At 44.2% G+C, this 20,885-nt stretch overlaps 1 non-coding gene across 1 annotated transcript; it reads right to left on the minus strand.

The window, feature by feature from the left end:
- Positions 1-19,219: 19,219 nt before the first annotated feature.
- LOC118008349 lies at positions 19,220-19,410 on the minus strand. Its single transcript, XR_004678666.1, has one exon. It is a non-coding gene; the product is annotated as a U2 spliceosomal RNA (small nuclear RNA).
- Positions 19,411-20,885: the final 1,475 nt, after the last annotated feature.

Consider the following 20,885-nt stretch of genomic DNA (forward strand, 5'->3'; position numbering starts at 1 on the left):
TTCTTAGAAGGAGCGTGGGCTTGGAAGGAAGGAGTTGGGCCTGGGGCTCCACATGAAGTGCCCACCCCCCCCGCCCTGCTAACTGGGCCCTTCCCTGCCCTTCCCTGAGCTGGGCACAGCCCTCCAGCTCATGTCCAGAGTCACGCCTCTCCCATCTTGGAGGGAAAAGTGCCCCACATGCTCTCCAAGGGTGCAGTGGCCTTCTGCTCCGAGAACCAGCCCCCTAATGCCTTCTCTGAGACCCTCTCCCAGCACTTGGTTTTGTGATGCCATGTCAGTCACCCTGTAAGGTTAATCCTATCCTCAGAGCAACACACAGGCCAGGGCTCCCTGCCTCCACCTGCTGAAGTCTGGCCTCTGCTCTGTCCCCTCACTCCACCAGAAGGGCTCTCACTGAGGTCATCAGTATTCTCTGCTACCAGTGATGGAGGCATCTCAGTCTTTAGTGCATTGTCTTCTCTCGGCCTTGGACGCTGTTGGGGGTGTCCCTCTTCTTAAAACCACCTTCTCTGTCTCCTCCCACCTCCCTCTGGCCGTGCCTTCCCTGGTTCCCTCTTGGGCTCTTGGCCTCAGCCCCTCTCTCACTCCTCACACTCTCCCGGACAAGTGCAGCTCCCCTGGTCAGGGACCACCCGTGTGCCAGAGGCTTCCATGCTCTCTCCTGAATGCTCGATTGTGTCTCCACCAGACATCTCTCTGGGGATGGCAAAGTCTTGGCCAACTCAGTTGCTCCAAACTGAACCCATCTAATCCCTGCTTTTCCCCCAAGCCTACTCTTCTCCAGGTAAACTCATCATCTTTTGTACCCCACCTGGCTCCTTCTCCCCCAACCCTCCTCACCAGAGCAAACAGCATCACCAGTTGGTCACACAGGTGCTCCTACCAGAAACCTGGGAATTGCCCCCACTCCATCGCCCTGCACGAAGTCCTGTTGATTTTTTTCTACCCATTACTTGCTCTGTCTGTCCTCTCTTTCTCTGCGGCCGGGGTCTGGGCTCTGCTCAAACCTCAACCTCACCTTCCAGCACCTACCCAAGTGCTTTTGCCTGATTGCCAGGAGCAAAATGGCCCGTTTCTTGAGGGAACAAGGCAGGGCTAGGGATGGGCCATGAGCCTAGCTCCTCACTGGGGGGACCTTAAGTAAGGCTGGACCTATGTTAAGTTCCCACAGTCTCTCTGGAGCAATAGGAGCCTTCACTGGTCGGCTGTGTGTGCCCCGAAGCCTCTCAGCCAGGCAGAATCAATCCTAGGGGTATCTTGACTCCCGTGGCCGCACAAAGCTACATTCCCAGGGACTGGTCTGGTGGGTGGCGGAGGGGAATAGAGGTTTCCCAACTGTAAACCTCCTATGGATGTGCCCTCCCCACACAGCTCCAGGCCGCCCCCATGCTTCCCTGGGGGCGGGGAGACTCTGCTCTGCTCTGCCCACCCCCCTCTCAGGCTTCCCCCTCAGGAAAACACCTCCCACCAGATCATTGTCCTCCCCCCAGCCACTCTGGATTCTCCAAATTGATGGCTTTAAAAACCTGCACCACCCTGGCCCAAATACCAAATATCCAACCCCCTGGGGAAAGGGCACACCATCTCCCATGCCTCCCTCCTGAAAGAAGGAAGCCAGGGCCTCAGGAGTGAAGTGAGACCCCCGGACCTGGAGAGGGGCTGCCTGTGGGGTTTTTGTCAGGGAAACCGCCTTGCTCTGGGAAGAGCCTTTAACTTGGTGTGGACAGGCACCCCCATAAGCCTTCATTTCTCTCGAGCAAATGCCCCTACAAGCTAAGAAGTCCCTCTGTCCCGTAACTGTCCTGACTATGGAGTGAAGGGACAGTGGTCTGAGGGGTGTGTATCGGTCAAGGGAGGGATGGACAGGAAGGGTGAGCGTCCCTGGGGACCTGCAGGAAAAGGGGAACGCCTGTGGACATGTTGGGCCCTGTGGGAAGTGGGGGTGCTGGAGAGAACCCCTGGGGCCTGGCGGGCTTTGGGAACTGGGAACCAAGCACGGTGGCCTGGGGGAGGGGCGAGAGGCCGGTGGGAGAGAAGCTTTCAGACTTTCAGGGAACGTAAATTTTACCCCCGGCTACTTTCTCTGGGATTTATTTCTCGGTGAACTTGAGACTTTGCCTAATTACGTTTGGGTCTCTTTCAAAGCACATAAATTGCATCCAGTTCTTCTGCCTTCTTCTTAGGAATAAATTGTCCCCGTGCAAGGAGGGATCTGGGGGAGAGAGTGAGACTTTATTAATTCGACACAGAACTCTGTTCCCCTGCCCTCCCCTCTGCCCCCCGTTGAATAATAAAATAATGAAGATTTGACTTGGACCAGGATGTGTGGATAAATATATTGGTGACATGAATGGAAATGGATTTATTACATAAACAAGAGACTTCATCAATTTAAACCTGGCCTCCTTTCAATAGGCATAAATTACATTTTCTTTTCCTACCAGTTGCTGGTGTGTTTTTTTTGTTTTTTTGTTTTTTTAAAGAAACTGGATTTATCGGAATTGAGATTTCACTAATTTATTTCATGGAGCCTCGTGCTTCCTCTTTCTGCGCCACTCATTAAAAACCGGTCCTTGGTGAGTCTCCCCCACCTCAGTCCCACTCGGAGCTCTGTGGCCTGCTGGGAGGGAGGTTGGGGTGAGGGGTGGTGGGAACATGGCTCGGGCAGAGAGACAGACAGACGCTCATGCCTCTATTCCCTCTAGAACTAACTGCTTCACCTTAGCAAGGGTGCCTCCACAGGGTGTCTAGCCCCAGAAGTCGTAACAAACTATAGAAACGATCCCTGGAAGTAGAAGATTCTTTTCCAGGCTCCCACGAGGGCCAACGATGGCCCAGAGCAGGGTCTGGCCTTGGCGGGTCCTGAGATGTGTCCGTAGACAAGTGGCAGAGAGAATCTGTGGGCAGGTTCGCAGGAAGAGGTGCAGAGGTGCTTGGCTGGGGGTCCCAGGCGCGGTGGGAGGGAGAGGGGTGCAGGGAGTGCTGGAAGGTCCCATCACAGACCAATGCTCATGGTACAAGAATTGATTTCTTTGGAGTTCAGGGCCCAATTTATATAGTCCCTCTTCCTCCTCCTCCTTCCCTCTCCTGCTGCTTTCTCTTAAGCAAAATGGGGATTTGGATCACCACCCGCCAAAATGTTTGGTCGGAGCGAGGGAGATGGCTTGAAACTACCTTACAGTAGAAGATGTGGTCTTTGGACTCTGATTTTGCTTTTCCTGTATTTTTTGCTGGCATGCCAAGGTTACTTCCAGCCTAGGAATTCCATGTAGGGAAACTTCTATCTGCCTCTCTCCTATCTCTGCTCGAACTTGAACAGTGCTGAAAGTCTTGAATAGTCTCATTCATTTCAAGTGGTAAGCAACTCAGTGTGTTAACACTTCTGGGGGTGTGTGTGGGACAAAGAAGAGTGGCTGCCATCTCGTTTAGAGAACCTGAAGAGGGCAATGACTAATTCCGAGATCCGAGAGGTGACTAATGGGGGGCGTTTGGGGCACCACAAGAACCAGCTGCTGAGAGATTCGTGTTCACCAAGCCCTCACACCGCAGTGGGAAGGACACTGTCTTAGCAAACACTGGCCCTCTGGGGGGTTAGGGAGGAGGGGAAAGGGAGGGAAGAGACTGCCCCCCCCCACCCTCACTCCCATTTCCCATCCCACCCGGTTCACCAGCCCCAGGGTTGGCAGGGGGGCCGGTGACGGCTCTGCAAGCTGTCATTCACCAGGCCCGTTGTCTGGCGCAGGTGTTTCTAATAAGGGCTCCTTCAGGCTTGCCTCATCCAGGAGGATGTTTACAAGAAGGTCTGATGAGAAATTGTCTCCAAATGCTGTCTTGTAAGCAAGACGTTAAGAAGGGGGTGGGGGTTAGTGCCTCAGGCTGTAAGCAAGCAGGGCTCCTGGAATGGGGCCTGGCCAGTGCTCCCTCCACCCCCAGTCCTCTTGGCCAGGACTGGCAGGCTGGGGCCTGGGCAGGTCTGGGCCTACTGCCAAGGGTGGTGAGCACCGTGGGGGTTGGTTTCAATAAACAAAAGCAATAATGTTGGAAGAACCTCCACAATGAACAGAGAGACTGGCACATCCCAATTTTGCTACCCAAGCCCTACAGCCTTTTCTCTGACCCTGTGATCTCTCTTTGGCCTCTCTTCCACAGGTTGGGGGGCAGGCAATCACAGGTTTTATTATCATCCTAGTGAACAATCTACACATCATTAAGGAGTATCTTCCTGGAGAAGCCCAGAGAAGGAAGGGAAGTATCTTGTATCCAAGCCTTCACACACAGAATTTTCCAGTGTGATTAAACCCTCTGGGAGGAAGGTAGGGGATGCACAGCAGAGTTGGCGAACTTTTTCTATAAGGGCCAGGTAGTAAATATTTTCGCCTTTGAGCTCCACACCATTTCTGTGGCAACTACTCCTGTCAGCCATTGTTTGGTGAAGGCAGCCATACACAACACAAAGATGAGATCGGCCATGGCCAGATCTGATGTGCTGGCATTGGTTTGCTGACCCCTGATGTATAGGATCACATGAGTCCCAGAGAGGTGAAGAGACCAGCTGAGGTCACACACCCTGTGGGCGAGTGAGCAGGACAATCCCCAGGCTCCTGGCCCCTCTCCCCAGCAGGCTGCACACATTTGTGTGACCCAACTCAGTGTAGCTGACCAAGATCCAGGAGGGTTCCCTGGAGACCTGAACTTGGCACCGGGGAATTGTACCTCATGGAAGAGACCAGTATGCTCAAGGTTGGAGAGGAATTTGAGACTTAGTCAAGTTGGAGGTACAAATAATAGGAGGAAGGAATGTAGCTGGTCGTCCCAGTGTTGCTGGGCAAGAGCTTCCGGTGCCTTCACGGAGTCGTGGAGACAGGACATAAAGGACAGTGTCAAGTAGCCAGGTCTAAGGGCTGCAGCCTGTAGGAGTCTGGAGATGATCCCTCTGTGAATACTGTCCCTGTGGGTGCTCACTGTGTGGGTCACAGGGTCTGTAGGGTGAGGTTGTGTTGGAGAATAAAGGTGCAGTTGAACTTGTGTGATCTCTGTGAGGTGGGGGAGGGTGTGGGGGAGGGTGGAGGGGACAGAGTGAGGCTGGCTTGGGAATGTTCTGTGGGGAGTTGGTAGTGTGTACAGGACTTGAAGGCCCAGTGTAGCCCGGGGTTCAATGTGGCTGGGGGGTGCTCGCTTCGGCAGCACATATACTAAAATGGGAACAATGTGGCTGGGGGGAATCAATGAACAGTGGGTGCATTGGGGCTGCCATCAGAGTGCTCTCTCTCTATACAGAGGAGCAGGGAAGTTTGGCAGAGGGTGTACAGCTAGCAGTCAGGTTGGGATGTTTGACTCTGGGGTCAGTATGACTTTGGGCTAAGGTAAGAGCATGGGTGGGGCTTGAGGGTCAGGGTCAGGGTCCGTGTATGCTCGAGACAGGACCACTCTGAGGTAAAGTTGGGTGGGTCTCTTCATTGGGACTGATTGTGAGGTGAAGTTCTGGGAATAAGGGTGTGGCCCTGTTGGGGGGTCAGAGTGCCTGATCGTGGGGTAGCTGGGATTAAGGCCATTATTTGCTTGAGGTCCAAACAGTTCACTGTTTGGCCAAAGCTCATGCGGTCAGTGGACGTTCAGGTTGCGGCGTCTATGCCAACGGTTCTAATTGACTGGTGGGCATTCATGTGGGGCCTGAGACAGGAGTGACAGACAGTGGTTGGCATTGGGGGTCAGCATGTGGTTGGAAAGAATGGAGGCCAGCATTCTTTGTGCTTCAATTGATTGGCATCCTGTTGCATTTAGACAGTTAGCATGTGTACTCTTTGGAACTGGGGAGCTGGTGTGTATTAAAGGCTGGGTATCACCATGTGTGACTGACTTCAGGGATAACTGTGTGCCTGGACTACATATTCCATTGTGGTTGTAGTTCAGCATGGGTCACTGTGTGACTAGAGATGGAACTGGGGCATCAGTGTGTGGTTGGCATGGGGGGGTCAGTATGATTTGGGGTCCTGTGGTTGAGGATTCAAGATATAGTTTAGTGTGTGGGTCTTTGTAAGTTGTGTCATTAGATTGGAGGGTCAATGTGCAGCCAGGTTTGAGGGTCAGTGTGTGTTTAGGGATCAGTTGGTCATTTTGATCTTCAGTTGGAGGGGGTAGGGGATGGATGAAGTTGGGGATGGGGATGAGCAAGTGGTCTCCTGGGGAAGACTCCCAGAGGAAGGGAGCCTCATAAGCAAAGACTCGAGGCTGAATTGGGATCAGCTCATGACTTGGACCCTCGGTTCCACATGTGGTGGGGTTTAGAAGTCAGCAGGCCAGCGTGTGGCCATGAGGATGAGAAAGGGTTGTAGGAGGTGGGAGAAAGGGTGTGTATGGGGAGTCGGTGCCTTATTTAGGGTGGAGAGTTCTGGATGTGGGCGTCTCAAACTGGGCTTCTTAGAGAATACAGAGGCCAGGGGAGATTTAGCGGTCAAATTGACTTGAATATTTGAGCAAAAAACACTGTGGCAAACGTTAATGGTGCCCTGCCCACACCCCCTTGGCAGTTGCTGTTTCTTAAATGCCCATAGTTTCTTGCTATGGCATCTGCAACTCTGCCTGGGGATGTTGTCTGACTGTGGATGCAGGTTCCATCTGCACCAGGCAACCCAGAAGGGCCTGGAGTTACTGCCCTCCCTCAGTGATGGCCCAACACTAACAACAGGTAGCAACTGGTGGATAAATACCCCGGCTGCAGATTCTCAGCAGGACTGAGCCCCTTTCCTCCAGGCATCCCTTGTTCATTAATACACCCTGTGTGGGCTTCCTTCCCTTCCCCAGCTCACATCCCCACTCCCCTATGGTGCTTCCTGGGATCATGGCCCAAACAAATGACTTGCCTTCAGACCCTTGTCTTAGGTTTGCTTCTGGGGAAACTGACCTAAGAGAAACATTTTTATAATAAAGCCAACAAAGATATATTTTGGGAACATGAATTCCACATGACTTTTCAGGATAAAGCAACAACCATGATGGAGAGTGCATGTCTCTGGCTGAAGGATTTCCCTCCCTTACCTCCCTCATAGGGGCTCTAATTTGTGAACTGGGCTGGAAACCAGAGGGCAAGTCCCTAGAGGTGAGCCTCCCAGGCCCAGACAGGATGGAGCATGGATCTGGGGTGGTATGGGGGAACAAACAGAAGGTACTGAGCACAGCGGTGCACTTGAGTTTGGGAGCTCAGCTTATGGCTGGGGTGCAGCAAGTGTGCATTGGGATTTGGGGTCCTCAGGCTATTCTACTGTAGGGTCCATGAGGGGTTGAGGAGACTTGGCTTAGGCTTAAGTTGTATTGGGGTGGCCCCTGTCCTGATGAGTTTGTGGGAGACAATATGCAGTTGCTGTGGGTTGGCCAGAGTGACCCAGTGTCAGTCATTACGTAGTGAGTGAGACAACTGAAGCATGCTAAGGGGTGGGAAGGGGTGGCATGTAACTGAAGTCAGGAGTCAACTGATAGTCAACTCCTACCAGGATTTCCTGGTAGGATGGCTATGTAATTGCTTTGGGGGTAAAGTGAATCATTAGATTTGGGGGTCGATCTTTGAAATAGGATGGAAATTAGGATTTACCCAAGGGGGCTATGAACACTGCTGCCAATCCAGTGGATTTTTAAAAATGCCCTCCTCTGGTAGATGCATCCCTGTGGCAGGGAAAGGCATGGTGAATGGAGTGCGGCTGGATTTCAGCCCTTGCTTGTCCTCTTGTCAGGGTGCCTTTGGGCAGTGACCAACCTGAACAGCTCCACACAGTAGCCCTGGGGGTGGTTGGGGTTCTCAGAGCGGGGGGTTTCCACTGACCCAGCCTCGGGAATAGCTGCATCCTCCAGCCTCCTCCCCAGCTGTCTCCTCCAGCTGTCCTGTTGTTCTGAGAAGAGGCAAGGCAGGTTTCTGCAGTGTGAGCCCCTGCACCCTGTGAGGCTTGGGAGCTGGCTTCCTGGAGTGGGGGTCAGGGTCAGGGTTCGAGTCCTGGCCACGTCGTATATGTGTCAGAATGAGCAATGCCTTTTTAGGTCACATATACTTTGGACTTCAACACTGCTTTATGTAGGCCGTAAAATTAATAGGTGGGAATGAGATTTATGGGCCCCACTGGGCTGTTCTTTGCTTGTTAGGTTAAACACACTGATTTCCTGGTACAAAAGTGCTTGTTAAAATAATCTCCCCCAGCATGTTCAGAGGGGACATATCTGTCTTGTTTGGGGGGTGGGAAGAAGGCCGTGGCACCCCATCCCCACTTCCAAGGCTGGCCCACCTGTCATGGCCTCCCCCAGCCCCAGCTGTGTATATGATGGAATGAATGATGAGGTTTCTGGGTGGGGGGTGGTCCAGGGAAGGAATACCCCTCTGTGCAGATAACGCGAGAGCCAGACGTGCACTCCCATCACCCCCCCCACCACCCTGAAGAGCCAGTAGCCTTTGTTCTTGCAATATATTGAGAAGGAAGGCTAGAAGCATGGTAGAGGTCGTGGAGGAAGGCATGGTGTTGTTGGAGCAGAGCAAGAGGTTGTCCTCACTGCTGCTTCTGAAGACTTAAAAGTCAGAAATGGAAGCAGAGAGGAGAGGTGGGCCCTGTTGCCTGAACAACCTTGGGGAGCACTGTGTTTGCCAGTCGATGGGGCCCAACTCTACATGTCTGCCCACAATCCCTCGTCTATCACGGGATCCTGGGGCATGCACCCTGTCGGAATGACCTAACCACTCCTGGGATGGAGATTGTGTTGCCATCACCTGCCCTGATTGGGGGTACTCTGAGGGTGTGACTGGAAGGGTCACAGGTAGAGTGGGTTATGCAGAGCACGTAGAGGACTTCTGGAACCAGGTTGCTCACAGACCCGCTGGGCAGCTGGGAGGTGGGTCTGGGTGGGGCTTGATTCAGTCAATGGCAAGACAGTGCCAGGATGCATGTACAGCGCAGGAAGAAAGGCCCAGGATGAGCCAACTCCAGACTGGTGCTCGGCCCTTGGCGGCCCATGAGATAGATGCCCACTGGATGGCGGCATGCTGACTGGGGTGCTCTGAATCCTTTATCTCCTTATTCAAATCTAGCTCACTTTGGAGCCCTCTGAAGATCACATTTTCCTGTCTTTTAACATTCCCCATGGCCTGGTTCCTTGGATGGGGAGGTGCTCACTGAGCTTCCTCCCCCACCCCCCAAGTCCTCATGCTTTCTCAGGCTCACCCTCCTGCAGCCTGCTGTTCAGCCTCAGAAACCCACTTTGATGGCCCTCTTCTGGGATTCTGGTGCCTTTTGTGTTTGGTACTTGTGGTCATTTCAGTAAAACACACTACCTATGCCATACCCGATTCTTGTTCCATTTAATCCTTATGAGGTTGACATTATACCCCATTATCAATAGATGAACAAAACTGAGGCCCTGAGACATCCGTTAATGTAACCAAGGCCACCCCATTGTAAGCGGAGCAGCCGGACCTGAGTTAGGTGTGAGGACCTGGTTAGTGGCCGGTCCCTTGGCCCCTTACCTGCTGCCTGTGAGGACCTCCGTCCATCATCCCAGGGCATTAGCACCATCAGTGAAGCAGCTGGAACGAACTGAGGTGTTGTCTAGGCCACTTCTGGGTCTCTAGTGCCAAGCACAGGGGGCATCCATGGTGGAAACTGAGCGGAGCTTGCGGACTGAGATGTGACAGCTATGCAGTGCTCTGAATCTGGAGTTGGGCTCCTTCCTCTAAGAGTCTTGGTTCCAGTACCTCCTGGATCTGTAGCCTTGAACAGTCGCTAAACCCTTCTCGTGTGTAAAACAAGGCTAATAATAATATTTGCCTCAAAGAGTTGTTGTGAAGTTTCGATGAGATGCTCTGTATAAAACATTTATGATAAATGCCTGGCACGTAGTAAGAGTACAGTAACTCCTAACCTATGGTCCTAACCTACTTTGGTCACCTTCTTGTTCTGAAATACTGCCACCTGCTGGTAGGTTCCAGGTGCAACCACCATATACCATTAGTGCCCCAAGCCGCTGAGTGCCCCAACTGGCACCCACCTTGATTCCTCTGTTCTGACCATCCTCCTCCCCTCTACAATAAACCCTGCTCCTCCTCTCCTTCCAGACTCTGCGCAACAGCACCTCCTTCTGGGAGCTTCCTTGATTATCAAGTCTGCATGCCCAAGAGCACAGAGCCAAATCTAGCTTTTCCCTTCTGTCTGCGCATCGCCTATTTTTTTGGTTACATGGATTTTAGAGCCAGGCCGATGTGGATTTGAATACTGATGCCAACACTTAGTAGCTATGTGACATGGAGCAAACCACTAATCCCCTCTGAGCTTCACGATTGAAGAATCCCCCCCAATAAACGGTCACTACTGTCATTATTCATCTTCGGACCCCTTGTCTCAGTCAGCTCCTGCTGTCCCCCCCTTGGCTCCCAACAAGGCACTGCTTGCCTTCTGGTCCCCAACTGTCCATATCCTCATGGCAGGTTCTGGAGAATTTTCCCTACCAGTAATCACAGGGAAAAAGAAGCAACATGCACACAGGGAAGGGGGTTATCTAAAGGTTAAAACCCACTGTGATGGTGACACAAAAGGACCCACGTCCCCACTCTCTTGGTTCTGTTCTTGCTTCCCATGTGTTTCGTCTAAGCCTTGGTTGGAGGGGGCCCAACCTTCCTGGTCTCTTCTGACCATACCCCATGTTCTCCCAAAGCAGCAAGCTGGAGGAGCTTGGCTTACTCCAAAGCCTCCTGGAGGGGATCTCGTGAGGATCAATCTGTAAACGTGGGGGTTGGACCACAAAGTTCTCTAAGGTCTTTTCTAGCTTGGGTGTGTTTTGCGTCTGAGTCAACCATTTTTTGATTTAATGACTTCCAAATGTCTGCTTAGGAGAGCTTGCTTTTGTACTAGCGGTTGACGCCGAGCACCACACCACGCTGACCCAAGCACACCTGCTGGGCCCTGACAATGGACTCGGTGCCCTGCTCTTGCTGGAAGATCGGCTCTTCATTCCAATCCAATCCAAGCGGGTCTGAGGCTGCAGGTTCAAACTCTGGTGGGAGTTTGGTCTTCTCATCACTCACCTCTGAGAGGAGTGCCGCACCCACTGCGATGGAGGGCCCTGTGCAGACCCCTTCGACCTAAAATACACTCCCCGGGCCTGAGATCTATTAGGTCCCTTCCTTTGTGTTCCCTACAGGTTCATCTCAAACCCAGCTTTGCCCAGGAGGGGCGGCAACATTCTGTGCCTCTCCCTGGGGCTGGGTAAGTTTCCCAGGCCCTCGCAGGCAGCCTGAGAACTCGTAAAGAGGCAGAAGGCATTGGGAAAGGGCTCCAAGGGGGGCCGAGGCTGGGGAGCAGACATTCAGACAGCCTGTACCGCGGTGCAGAGCCTGCCCACAGGCCTGGTGGATTAGAAGGGGTATTTGGTGAGTCCACAACCAGCCCGCAGCGGCGGGGAGCTTTGCTCAGACTTTGTAGACCATCCAATGGCCTCTTTGAAAACAGGATTTTGATGAGTTAAGTGTAAATGAATCAGAAACACATGGGTTGGATTTTCCTCCAAAAGCAATGGGGTTTGAATACAGCTTAGGGAGGGAAGGGGGGTTCTGGGGAGGAGACACGTGGCTTAATCAAACAGGTCTTTTCTTCTCTTAATGTTTGCCTCCCTGTCTTCTACTGTCTCACCCAATCCCACCCCTGGTGGGGGAGACCTGGGTCTTTGCTGCCTGGGCTCCGCTGAGGACCCTGGGCCAGCTCTGCCGGCGTCAGACTCAGGGGGAGCTGGACGCACCCAGCCCCCCTCCGGCTGCTATCCAGGATGCCTGGCAGAAGCGGCTGGAAGGCTTTTCTCTGGAGTCAGTGCTTCGCTGCTCATCCTAGACTTCTGAAGCAGGGTGACACGGGGGAGGGATGAGCTAGAGAGAGTGCAGGGTGCCACACTTGGACTTACAGGGACTAGACCCCGGTCTTAGAATGTCATCTCTCATGAGGAGGCAACTTTTCAGACAAGACTAAGTCTTCATGTATGTAAATCACACATATTATTCTACTTTATTATAAACATCATACTCTTTCTGGAGATCAAATTTTAAAAGCACAGAGAAGCAAAATAACAAAATAAAAGCTACCTGTAACCCCCACCCAGGCGGGTGACTTGTTCACGTTTTGGGTCAGCCACTTCTAGGCCTCTGTGTGCTTTTTAAAACATACAGGCTCACAGTCATGCAGGATAGAGATAGTAAACTTATAAGTTAGAATTCTGAGTCTAGAATAAACTACCTGGGCTCCAGTCCCAGCTCCATCACTTACTGCATGTTACATCAGGTTTCCCAAACTTCAGAACCCAGAATTGATAACAACAACACAACAATAATAACAATATGGTATTTGCCAGGATTGAATGGAATAATATTCATAAAGCACCTAGAGGAAGGCCCAATGCATAGCAGCCACTGAATAGTTGTTAGCTAGTAGTGTTTCCATTTTGTGTCCTGTCTTTCTTCTTATATATATGCCATGGACTTCCTATGTTATTAACATTCTCCATCACATGGTTGAATGGCCACATTCTTGTCGTAGGTTATTCATTCAATACTTCCTTTAAGTGTATGTTACAAATAATACCATGATGGACATTTTTCTGCATTCCAAGGGGGTTCAAGCTGGAGTCTGAGTTTTTTTGCTTAAGTGTCCTCTTGCATAAGTTATTTTGCATGGGAGGGAATTAACCTGGAGAATATTTATGTTTATGAATTTGCAGGGATACAGGGGATTTCTGTTCCTAGCGTTTTGCCTTTTCCACAATGTCAAATAAATGGGATATAGTATGTAGTGTTTTGTCTCTGGCTTCTTTCACTTCACAAAATGCTTTTGAGATTCATTCATATCATTGCACGTGTCACTCCTGCATTCTTTTTTATTACTGTGCAGTATTCCATTATATGGATATAACAGTTTTCTTATCCATTTACTAGTTGACAAACCTTTGGATTATTTCCAATTTGCCTGTTATGATAAAAGCTCCTAAAAGTTCACAGGCCAGTCATTGGTGGACATATGTTTTCATTTTTCTGGGGTAAATTCCTAGGAATAGAATCACTGAGTCATGTCTAGATAGTAACCGTATGTTTAACTTTATAAGAAACTGCCACACTGTTTTCCTAAGAAGCTGGACTATTTTGCATCTCAACAAACAATATTTGAGAGTTCTGATCAATAACATTCTTCAGCAGCACTTGGTAATGTCAGTTTTTTAAAAGATTGATTTATTGAGGGCGCCTGGGTGGCTCAGTTGGTTAAGCGACTGCCTTTGGCTCAGGTCATGATCCTGGAGTCCCGGGATTGAGTCCCACATTGGGCTCCCTGCTCAGCAGGGGGTCTGCTTCTCCCTCTGCCCTCTTCCCGCTCGTGCTCTCTGTCTCTCATTCTCTCTCTCAAATAAATAAATAAAATCTTAAAAAAAAAAAGATTGATTTATTGATTGATTTGAGAGATCGAGAGAGAGTATGGGGGGAGGGGCAGAGGAGGAGGGAGAGGGAGAGAAAATCTGAAACAGACTCCGTGCTGAGTGTGGAGCCTGACACAGGTCTTGATCTCACGACTGTGAGATCATGACCTGAGCTGAAACCAAGAGTTGGACGGTCAACTGACTGAACCACCCAGGTACTCTGGTAATGTCAATTTTTAAAATTTTAGCCATTCAACAGGGGTGTAGTAGTATCACATTGTGGTTTTAATTTACAGTTTACTAATGATTAATGATATTGAGCCTCTTCTCATGTGCTTATTTGCCACCCATATATTTTCTTTGGTTAAGTGTTTAAATCATTTTTAAATTCATTTTTAAATTGGGTTGTCTTCCTATTATTAAGTTATAAGAATTCTTTATAATTTTTCTGGATAAAAATTCTTTATCATATATATGTTTTGCAAATATTTTCTCCCAACCTGCATCTTGTCTTTTAATTTTCTTAAATGTCTTTTGAAGAACAGAATTTTTTAATTTGATGAAGTCCAATATTTATCATTTTTTTTCTTTTGTGGATTGTGTTTTTTAACTCATAGTTTCACAATTTTGTCCAACTCAGAGCCACAAAGATTTTCCACCAGAGTTTTTTTCTAGAAGTTTTATAGTTCTGGAATTCACATTTAGATCTATGATACATTTGAGTTAATTATTATATGGAGGGAGATATGGATTGAAGTTAGGTTGTTTTTTTTTTTATGTAGATGTCCAAGTGTTTGTTGAAAGATTAACCTTTTTCTAATTGATTATCTTTGGTTCTTGGTCAAAAATCCATTAACCATAGTCATGAGGGTCTATTTTTGGACTTTATTCTGTTCTATTAATCTATGTGTCTTTTTACCAGTACCACCATCTTGATTGTTGTAGTTTTATATTAAGTCTTGAAATCAGATAGTAGAGTCTTTCAACTTTCTTTTCTAAAATTATTTTCACTATTCCAGTTCCTTTGCTTTTTCATATACAGCTTAGGGGTAGTTTGTTGATTTCTCTCAAAAAATCTCACTGGGAATTTTATTGGGATTTCATTTAAACAATAAACCAATACAGGGAATATTTTGGGGGTTTGGCAGTGTGACTAATATGTTTAGATTTTATTTGTTTCTTTTTAAAATTTGTTTTTCCTCTGAGTTTCTTGGATCTGTGGTTTCCTGTCCTTCAGTAATTTTGGAAAACTTATCAGCCACTATCTCTTCAAATATTTCCTCTTCCAAGTTTTTTCTCTCTTCTTCTGGGACTCCAATTTGATATTGTCCTACAGCTTTCAGGTCTTCTGAATTTTTAATCTTTTTTTCTCTTTGTGCTTTAGTTTGGAAATGTCTATTAAACTACCTTTAAATTCAGTGATTCTTTTCTCTTCTGCATCTAGTCTATGGATAAACCTGCCAAAGAAATTCTTCTCTATCTCTGATATCGCATCCCCAACCTGTAGTATTTCTATTTGACTTTCCTAGTTTTAACCTCAATGTTGAAGTCCCCCATCTGTTGAAGCATGTTGTCCACTTTTCCCATTAGATCCTTTAAAATATTAATCAAAATTATTTTTAAGGTTCTTATTTGATCATTTCCATATCTGGGCCATTTCTGTATCTAGTTCTATTGACTGCCTTATCTCTTGACTTTTTTTTTTTTTTTTTTTGCTTTTTTGTATTTCTTGTCATTTTTTTGTTGAATGTTGGACATGTTGTGTAGAAAAATAGCAGAGACTGACATAAATAGTACTTTTGCCTGGAGGTGGACATGATTCTCTTTCTGTGAGACCATTAATCTGTGTGAGTGTGTGTGTGGTTGTCGAGTGGCTCTAGTTGATGTTTGAACTGGGTTTGAGTATTGTTGTTGCCATAGTTACTTTCACATTATCATGTCTTGCAAACTCCTGCAGCAGTGGGCTACTACTACCCACTACGTACTATCCTTTCTTCTGTGCTCTGCAAAAGTGAAACAGTTTGTGTGGTCCACCTCTCCTTAAATGGGCTATTCACTCTAAAATCTAGTTCATCTGGTACCTTTGTGACAACAGCTCTCTGATAGGTTCAGGGAAACTCATAACTTTGTAGATCATCCAGCTTAAAAAAAAACAAACAAACATGGTCATGTGGGGAAGCAATGTTGCCTTGTGATTTTCTACATCCTAAGAGAAAGTAGATTTTTCTTGCCTTTTCACACTTGTCTAGATGATCATAGGGTTTTCTCCTTTGATCTAAAGATGTAGTGAATTATTTTAATGGTTTTCTATTAAACTGTGTTTATATTATTTTAATAATGCCCATTGCCTCATGTTGTATTATTCTTTTATTGTAGGGCTATTTTAATTTTCTAGCATTGATAGGCAGTTTTGTTTCATTGCTACATTTCTCATGTTTTTGTATCATGATTAATCTAGGTTTATGAAATCAACTGAACCTTTTATATCTTTCTATTCTCTGTAAAAGTTTATGTATCATGGAAATCCTCAATTCCATGAACATTTAAGTGATAAAACAGTCATTTCACCATTTTTTGAGGTAGTTCTGTATCAACCTTTTCAATTTCTTCCTTAATTATTGGTCTTTTAAGACATTATATTTCTTGAATTCCTTATGGTGATTTGTGTTTTCCAAGAAAAATTATTTATTTTATTGAGTTCCTTAAAGTTTAAACTTGACTAGATTTGTAACCCTTGATATAGCATGAGAAAGAAGGCCCTAGGTAGAGCCTCTGGGAGCACCAATATTTAAGAGTAGAGGAGGAAGAAATATTACAAAAGAGTGTGAGAAGGAGAATCCTAAGAAATATGGAAAACTAGGAGTCTGTGAGAGTCTGGAACCACAGGAAGAGAGATTTTTCAAGATTGAAAGTAATCAAGTGGAGCCCATATTTCCTTGTCACATTAGGTTACTGAAGAAACTAGAAATTTATCCAGAATTTTGAAGGAAAAAAATGAGATTCAAGAATTCTATATGTAGGGTAAGGTGCCATTTTGTAGTAAGGCAATAGAAAACATTTTTATTTATATACATATTCAGGAAAAATACCACATACCTATCTTCTATGAAAAAAAAAAACTTAAGAATACAATCCAATTAACAAGTAGATAAAACAAGAAAGTTCACAAATAGGGGAGTCATGTTATAAAAGAAACTGGTAACTGTTAAATGTAATATGGACACAGAACTATGTCTAATTTATTGCAATTATTGTTCTGAAGCTGATTGCTTTCTTAGTTACATTTAAAAAATATAAAAATGATAATAATAAAACTAACGTAAAAATGTCAAATCATTTTGGCAAAAATTGAGGGGAGGAATTTAGGAGAAATATGAGGTAAACATATACCAGTTCTTTATCTTTCATAGGGATATCTTAATAATACTCTTTTTAAAGGTATATTTTATTGAGGTATAATTTACAATAAAATGCACACATTTTAAGTGTATGGGCCAATGAGTTTTGACAAATGTATACAACCTCATAACGACTACTACAGTCAAGATACAGAACATTTTAATTGCCTTAGAAGTTTCACTCGTGCCCTTACCCAGTTAATCTCTGTCCTCCACCCCTGCCCCTGATCTTAGAAAACCATTAATTTGTTTTCTATTTCTCTAGATTAGTCTTTCTAGAGTTTAATATAAACAGAATCATGTAATATGTACTCTTTTGTACCTGGCTTCTTTTCTTTAGTATAATATAATAAGCCTTAAAATCAAGTATTGTAAGTCCTTCAACTTTGGTCTTCTTTCAAAATCATTTTGACTATCCTAGTTCCTTTGATTTTCCATATAAATTTTAGAATTAACTTGTCAACTTCTGTTTAAAAAACTACTGGAATTTTGATTGAGCTTGCTGCTGAATCTATAGATTGATTTGGGCAGAATATACATCTTAATGATCCTGAATCTTCCAAAACGTGAATATGATCTTTTCCTTCATTTACTTGAATTTAATTGTTTTTCTCCCAGCAGTGTTTTATATAGTTTAATTTTATCTCTAAATGATCCATATTTTTGATGCTATTGTAGTTAATACTATTAAACTATTGTAAATAGTTTAATTGCAAGTTGAGGAAGTTCCCTTCTATTTTAGTTTACTGAGAGCATTTATCATGAATGGGTGTTGAATTTTGTCAAATGCTTTTACTTTGTCTAGTGATATGATCACGTGATTTTTCTTTTTCAGCCTGTTGATACGATGGATTCTGTTAATTGATTTTTTTTAAAGATTTTTTTTTTTTTTTTTGAGAGAGAGAGAGCACAAGAGGGGAGGGTCAGAGGGAGAAGCAGACTCCCCGCTGAACAGGGAGCCCAATGCGGGACTTGATCCCGGGACTCCAGGATCATGACCTGAGCCAAAGGGAGTCACTTAACCAACTGAGCCACCCAGGAGCCCCCTTAATTGATTTTTGAATGTTGAACCAATCTTGCATACTTGGGATAAATTCCACTTGGTCATGGTATATAATTCTTTTTTATACATTGTTGGATTAGAGTTGCTAATATTTTGTTGAAGATTTTTGCATCTATGTTCATGATATTGGTCTGTAGTTTTCTTTCTTTTAATGTCTTTGCTCAGTTTTGGTATTAGGGTAATGCTAGCCTCATGGAATTATTTCTGAATTATTGCCCCTGCTTCTATCCTCTGAGAGGGATTGTAGAGAATTGGTAGCCTTAGATGTTTGGTAGAATTCAACAGTGACCCTATCTGGGCCTGGTGCTTTCTGTTTTGGAAGATTATTAAATATCAATTCAATTTCATTAATAGATACAGGCCTATTCAGATTGTCTATTTCTTCTTTTGTGAATTTTGGCAAATTATGTCAGTCAAGGAATTGGTCCATTTCATCTAGGTTTCCAAATTTTGGGGCATATAGCTGTTTGCATTATTTCTTTATTATCCTTTTAATATCCATGGGATCTGTAGTTATGTCCTTTCTTTCATTTGTGATATTAGAAATTTGTGTCCTCTCTTTTTTTTTATCAGCTAGATTGGAGAGGGGTTTATTAATTTTATTGATCTTTTCGAAGAACCATCTTTTGGTTACCTTGACTTTCTCTATTAATTTCCTGTTTTAAATTTTATTGACTTCTGCTCTAGTTCTTGATATTTCTTTTCCTTCTTCTGCTTATTTTTTATTTAATTTGCTTGTCTTTTTCAAGTTTCCTGAAACAGAAACTTAGATGATTGATTTTAAATCTTTCTTCTTTCCAAATGTATGCACTTAATGATATAAACATCCCTCTAAGCACAGCTTTCATTGTATCTCACAAATTTTGATAAAAGTTCTATTTTCATTTTCATTCAGTTCAAAATATTTTAGATTTTACTTGAGATTTCTTCTTTGACTCATGTGTTATTTAGAAGTGTGTTGTTTAATTTTCACGTACTTTGGGATTTTCCAGTTATCTGTTACTGGTTTCCAGTTTAATTCCATTGTGGTCTGAAAGCTGATACTGTATGATTTCTATTCTTTTAAATTGGTTAAGGTGTGTCTTATGGCCCATAATGTGGTATATCTTGGAGAATATTTCATGTAAGCTTGAGAAGAATGTGTATTCTGTTATTGTTGGATGAAGTAGGGTATAGGTTTTTCACAGATTTAAAAAAATCTTTGATTCCTGGTTTGTGGAGAATTTTTAATCATGAATGACAGTTGCATTATGTCAAATGTTTTTCCTTACAGATTGAATGTTTTCCTTTAATTTTTTACTTTACTTTTATTTTTATTTTATTTATTTATTTTTTAATAAGGTGGGGGTGCACCATTCCTAGAGGTACTGCAATACCAGGTTGATGCACAGGGTGGACAGAGCAAACTCCTATTCCATCTCCCTGCTCCAAAAACCCATTTAATATATTGTCCTTGGACAGAGAACATATCAGATATTAAACTGATAAGAACAGATGCTGCACTCAATCCTAGCCAAAAGGCTGAGAAGTGATCACCTTTGTTTTTAACATGGTGAGATGTATTGATTGGATTTTTGAGTGTTAAACCAACCTTGCATTCCTGGGAAATGCTTCACTTTGTCATGATTTATATATGTATTACTGGTTTCAATTTGCTAGGATTTTGTTAAGAATTTTTTTATATTCATGAAGGACATTGGTCTGCTGTTTTCTCTTCTTCCAATGTCTTATTATAGTTCAATATTATGATAATACTGACTTCCCCCTCTATTTTATGAAAGAGTTTATATCAGATTAGTGTTATTTCTTTTTAAATAGAAAAAGAAATAACAGAAATAGAAATAAATAGAATTTATGAGTGAAGTCATCTGAGTCTTCAGTTTTATTTGTGGTACTATTTTTTCATCACAAATTCAAATTTTGAAATTTTATTCATTGTGTAAATAAATTTATGCATTTTCTGTAATTTATCAAACTTACCATCATAAACTAATTCCTAATATTATTTTATTACCTTTTGGCATATATAGAATCTAAATGAACTCTGTCTTTTATTCCTAATATTGGTCATTTGCATCTTCCTTTTTTTCTTGATAAATTTAGCTAGAGATTTCTAATTAAAAACATTCTTTTTAAAGAACCAACTTCTGTTTTTGTTAATTTTCTCTCGTGTGCTCCCATGTGTTTGTTTCCTTTTTTTTTTTCTACTCTTGCCTTTTTTTTTTTTTTTCCTACTGACTTTAGGCTTATTTTTCTCTTCTTTTTGTAACTTCTTAGTTGTTAATTATGTTATTAATTTTGGGCCTTTCTTCTTTTCTAACATAAATAGTTAGTGATATGAATTTACCTCTAACTACTGCTGTAGTTATATCCCACAATTTTCATTTTCCTCAACATACTTTCTAATTTTATGTGTTATTTCTTCTTTGATTTATTTGTTATTTAGAAATGTCTTGTTTAATTTCAAAACACTTGGGAGCTACCCAAATATCTTTCTTCTATTGATTTTCAGTTTAACTATTTTCAGATACTCTGTAAGATTTCAGTGTTTTTCCAATTTATTGAGATTTGAAAAAAATGGCTCAACATACGATCTATCTGGTAACTATTCCATATGCTCTTGAAAAGAATATGTTTCTACTGTTGATGTGTGTATGTTCTCAGGATAAGAAATTAGGTCATGTTGCTTGATATTGTTATTTGACTTTTCTATATGCTTACTGATTTTCTGTCTACTTGTTCTTTCTTTTTCTTAATTGAAAAATAATTGGGTATAATTGGCAAATATAATTGTATGTATTTAAAGTGTATAATGTGATGATGTGATATATATATATATACACTGTGAAATGATTACCCAGATCAAGATAATTTACACATCCGTCAACTCACAGAGTTAACTATTTATGTATGTGGTAAGAATGCATAAGATCTACTCTCAGCAACTTTCAAGTATACAGTACCATTATTATTAATGATAGTCACCATGTTTTACATTAAGTCCTCAG

The sequence above is a fragment of the Mirounga leonina genome, unplaced genomic scaffold (assembly GCF_011800145.1).
Source record: "Mirounga leonina isolate KUSES-001 unplaced genomic scaffold, KU_Mleo_1.0 Mir_125, whole genome shotgun sequence".
In the NCBI taxonomy this organism is placed as follows: domain Eukaryota; kingdom Metazoa; phylum Chordata; class Mammalia; order Carnivora; family Phocidae; genus Mirounga; species Mirounga leonina.